Consider the following 5355-nt stretch of genomic DNA (forward strand, 5'->3'; position numbering starts at 1 on the left):
TAATAATATGTTGGTGTTTGTTAAGCAGTTACTATGTGGCAAGCACTGTTCTAAGCACTGGAGCACTGTTCTATGCACTGAGCACTTACTATGTACCAGGCAGTGTTCTAAGTACTGGGGTAGATACAAGCTAATGGAGTTGGACACAGTCCCTGTCCCACATAGGGCTCACAGTCTTAATCCCCAATTTCAGATGAGGTAACTGAGGCCCAGAGAGGTGAAGTAACTTGCTCCAGGTACCACAGCAGACAAGTGGTGGAGCTGGAATTAGAACCCAGATTCCACTAGGCCATGCTGCGTCTCTAGGGATATGTGGACAAGTGCTGTGGGGCTGAGATTCGGGTGAATATCAAGGGTTTGAGGAGTACAGATTCAGGTGAAATGGGATGCAGTATAGCCTAGTAGAAGGAACATAGCCAGGGGACATGGCTTCTAATCCCTGATCCACCACTCACTGCTGTATGACCATGGGCGGGTCACTTAATTTCTCCATGCCTCAGTTCCCTCATCTGCAAAATGGGCTTCAAAATATCTGTCCTTTCTCCTAGTTAGACTGTGAGCCCCATGTAGGACCTGATTTTCTGGTATCTACCTCAGTCCTTAGTACAGTGCTTGACAGAGTAAGCGCTTAACAAATACCACAAATATTAGTATTAAATGTGGTCACAACACTCAGCCAACTCATTTGGACACCGCCCTATAAATAAGAAAATGTGGTCTTGTCTTGCTTATGCTGTTGAGATGTTTCTGACCCATAGCGATACCATGGCCACATCTCTTCCAGAATGCCTCGCTCTCCATCTGCAATCCTTCTGGTAGTGTATCCATAGAGTTTTCTTGGTAAAAATATGGAAGTGATTTACCATCGCCTCCTTTCTTGCAAAAAAACCTGAGTCTTCACCCTCAACTCCCTCCCATGCTGCTGCTGCTCAGCACAGGTGAGTTTTGACTTGTAACAGACTGCCTCCCACTCGCTAGCCACTGGCCAAGCTAGGAATGGAATGAGTAGGCCTCTGCTTGACTCTCCCTCTTGACGCCAAGACTGATAGAGTACTGAAAACTCTCCAGGTACGACCTTGAGATGGGGAAGAAAAAGTGGTAATGGGAGTTATGTCATATTTCACATAAACATGGCACCATGTTGAAGCCCTGAAACCAAAATCAACCTTGGGTTGGCCAGAGAAGTTTTAGGAAACTAAGCAAAAAAAAAAGTTTGTCATTTATTAGTCTCTCCAGTTTCCTAAAACTTCTCTGGCCAACCCAAGGTTAAGAGTAGCTTCTAAAAGACTGGTACCTAGTGCACAACTAGGTTCTTTGCATATGTGTATGTGTGTGTGTTGTGTAGCATATTTGTTCAACCTCTGGAGTTATAATTAAAAACCAAGGCAGATGCTTAAATTAAGCCTGCTGGGTCAGGTTGTAATTGTTGCCCCAGCCCCTCATTTAGTCTCTGATTTTAACACTATTTTCTATGAAAAACATTGATTTTGAAGGGATTTTCTGCCTCAAAAGAGGAGCGAGATCCCAGATGGAGCAAGGAAATCAGAAATCTGTGAAAAGCCCAGCCTAAAAGGATAGGACTCAAATTAAAGACGGGTAAGTAACATGCTGATTTGTATTTTTTTGGCATTAGAATGGAAAAATAAAAATCACCTTAGGCATTTCGCTTGATGCTGTTCTGTACTGTAATCAAAAACATCAGGTTGCATTACTCTTCCCAAATATCACATTTAGCATTCTCAGCAGTTCCAGGCTCACAAAGAGACATTTCAAAGTGGCAAGATTTTTTCAGTCCTGGGAGGTGGAGAATGACCTCAGGATAGGCAGATCTCACCCAGAGCCAGTGCTAACCCAGGCACGCCCAAGATAGACAAGTCGACCTTGAGAAACCAGGGGGTAGGTGCGAGACCTTATGGATTGATGAACTCTGGGAATCTTCCCGGTGCCCCCTCCCATCCTCAACATCCTCTTTCTCCAATTTGGGGCTGTTTTGGTTCTATATCCAAAGCACTAAGTGGGGAATCCCAGTAAGATGTTTGTAAATATGATAAACCGTTACAATATTACAGCTACTCATTTGAAAATCCATTTATGCAAGAAATGATTACTGACCCATGATATGTAAATGACTGAAATGCAGAAATTAATATTTGGGTCAACTCATGTATTTTTCAACCATGAAATGAAAATCTCAGTATTCACATTCCAATTCATACATGAAAGCATCACAGTGCTATTAGTTGGCTATTGTATTAATTTATTATTGTCTTAGCTAATGTTTTCTGAGCTGACATGGAGTTACATCTTTACTTTCAAATATGCCCAGATATTAGACAGCATTAATGATTCGGTAGATGGGTTGGGAGAGAGAAATAGAGACAGAGAAAAGGAGACAGAGACAAAGAGAGGAGAAATATATAGAGAGAAATAGAGAGAAAGAGAAGAAGAGAGGGAGGGAGGGAGGGAAAGAGAGAGAGGGTACTTTTTTTTTTTCCTGCGTTTGTTGGTATCCTCCCATGGGATTTGGCCAAAAGGGACAACTCTTGTCCTCTGAAGATCAGGGAATTCACCCACATTCCAGATCCAGATCTGACATCACTGCAAACCTCCCTACATCCTCTTCACTTTATATAGCTTCTTCATGGTTTGGTTAATCAGAGTGCATCATATACGGTGACGGGGAATGCCTGGGATTTTGCCATCTCTTCCCAGTTTTCTTAGCGGTTAAAGCTAAGACAACAAAAAGTAGGGCATAAACGTGGATTGAACAGGTGCTCCTGGGTGCATAATGGAGAACTGAAACACCTCCTCACAGAAATAACTGTCATTCGGGTTGGACGCTAATGCTAATGAAGATGACAACCGGTCCATCAGTCCATGTGGGGCAGAAAAATAATGTAATAGTGGTGTTTATTAAGCCCTTACTAAGTGCCAAGAACTGGACTAAGCACTGGGATGGATATAACAAATTAGGTTGGACACAGTCCCTCAATAAATACAATTGAATGAATGAATGAATGAGTCAGAGGTTGTGGATTCGAATCCCTGCTCAGCCACTTGTCTGCTGTGTGTCTTAATGGCTGCTACAGTGATCTCCTAACAGTCCACTGCTATATCCCATTTTTGGAAACTGATTTACTATGCATTTATTTTTTAAAATTTTTATTGTTTATGCTGCCTTCCTGGCTTGCATGTGACTCATTTCAGTTCACCGTAGAGCAGCTGTATGAGTAGCCTGCTCTCATCCATGATCTTAGAGAAACAGCATTGCGTAATGGATAGTGCACGGGCCTGGGAATCAGACGGTCATGAGTTTTTCTCCCAGCTCTGCCACTTGTCCGCTGTGTGACTTTGGGCAAGTCACTTTTCTAGACCTCAGTTACCTCCTCTGTAAAATGGTGATTGAGAGCGTGAGCCCCGGTGGGACGGGTACTGTGTCCAACCTGATTTGCTTTTATCCACCCCAGTGCCTGGTACCGAGCAAGCATTTAAGAAATACCACGATTATTATTATTATTTCCATGTGCTGCTCGGGGAAACCGCATTCAGTAGTATTTATTGAACCCTTACTGTGTTCAGAACACTGTACTATTTGCTTGGGAGGGTACAATCCAACAGAGATGGTAGACATTTTCCCTGCCCACAAGGACTCACCACTCCAGTCCATACTCCATTCTGCTGCTCAACTCATTTTCCTTCAGAAATCAATCAATCAATCATATTTATTGAGCGCTTACTGTGTGCAAAGCACTGTACTAAGCACTTGGGAAGTACAAGTTGGCAACATATAGAGACAGTCCCTACCCAACAGTGGGCTCACAGTCTAGAAATGTTCAGACCATGTCTCCCCATGCCTCAAGAAACTCCAGTGGTTGCCCATCCACCTCTGCATCAAACAAAAACTCCTCACCATTGGCTTTAAAACACTTAATCAGCTTTCCCCATCCTATCTCACCTCAATACTCCCCTACTACAACCTAGCCTGCACACTTCATTCCTCTAATGCTAACCCGCTCATTCATTCATTCAATCGTATTTATTGAGCACTTACTGTGTGCAGAGCACTGTACTAAGCGCTTGGGAAGTACAAGTTGGCAACATATAGCGATGGTCCCTACCCAGCAGCAGGCTCACAGTCTAGAAAGGCGAGACAGACAACAAAAGAAAACATACTAACAAAATAAAATAAATAGAATAAATATGTACAAGTAAAATAAATAGAGTAATAAATACATATAAACATATATACATGTATATAGGTGCTGTGGGGAGGGGAAGGAGGTAAGGCGGGGGGTTGGGGAGGAGGATCTCATCTCATCTTGATCTCATCTATCTTGCTGCCGACCTCTCGCCCACATCCTACCTCTGGCCTGGAACACCCTCCCTCCTCATATCAGACAGATAATTGCCCTTCCCCACTTCAAAACCTTTTTGAAGGCACATCTCTTCCAGGAAGCTTTCCCTGCTTAAGCCCTCCTCTCCTCTTCTCTCACTCCCTTCTGTGCTGCTCCTATTTGCTCCTTCATTTATCCTCCCTCCCATCCCCACAGCACCTATGTATAAATCTGTAATTTATTTATTTATATTAATATCTGCCTCCCTCTCTAGACTGTGAGCTCGTTGTGGTCAGGAATGCGTCTGTTGTGATTGTGTAACCTCCCAAGTGCTTAGTACAGTGCTTTGCACACAGTAAGTGCTTAATAAATACGATTGAATGAATGAATAAGGACCTTAGTCTATTGCTGTGAACATTGAAAGAATGCTGACAGCACCTTACAGTCCTGATGGTGGGTATTGAGCATAGTTCGTAGATAACATGGGTGGAACTTCCCAAGAACTTAAATATGCCTTGAGCATATTTGAGTGCAGAAGTCAAGTGCTCTTGGCCATTTAGAAGCAGTGAGGCACAGTGGATAGAACAAGGGCCTAGAAGTCAGAAGGTCCTGGGTTCTAATACTGTTTCTACCGCTTGTGTGCTGTGTGACTTTGGCAAGTCACTTAACTTCTCTGTGCCTCAGTTACCTCCTTTGTAAAATGAGGATTAAGACTAAGTCCCATGTGGAACATGGACTGTGTGCAACCTGATTAGCTTCTAGCTACCCATAATAAGCACTTAAATACCATTTAAAAGAAAAAAATATAGCCCTTTGCTGAATATGAACTAACTGAACCACGCCCAGATTGGAGTCTCTTGGGAGTGTATTTGGTCAAGTAGATGGTTCATTCATTCAATAATATCATGCAGTAAAGACATCTGGCAGATTGGGATAGGTTTTGGTTTGGAATTACCTTGTGGTTAGATAAAAGAGATGGAAAGAGGAGGCACCTAACTTGGTTCAGGGGGACAAGTAAAAG

The 5355-nt window shown here is 42.9% G+C and overlaps 1 non-coding gene across 1 annotated transcript; it reads right to left on the reverse strand.

Moving 5' to 3' along the window:
* Positions 1-948: 948 nt before the first annotated feature.
* LOC119927519 lies at positions 949-1086 on the reverse strand. Its single transcript, XR_005450514.1, has one exon. It is a non-coding gene; the product is annotated as a small nucleolar RNA SNORA7 (small nucleolar RNA).
* Between the last annotated feature and the right edge of the window lie 4269 nt (positions 1087-5355).

The sequence above is a fragment of the Tachyglossus aculeatus genome, chromosome 4 (assembly GCF_015852505.1).
Source record: "Tachyglossus aculeatus isolate mTacAcu1 chromosome 4, mTacAcu1.pri, whole genome shotgun sequence".
Lineage (NCBI taxonomy): Eukaryota > Metazoa > Chordata > Mammalia > Monotremata > Tachyglossidae > Tachyglossus > Tachyglossus aculeatus.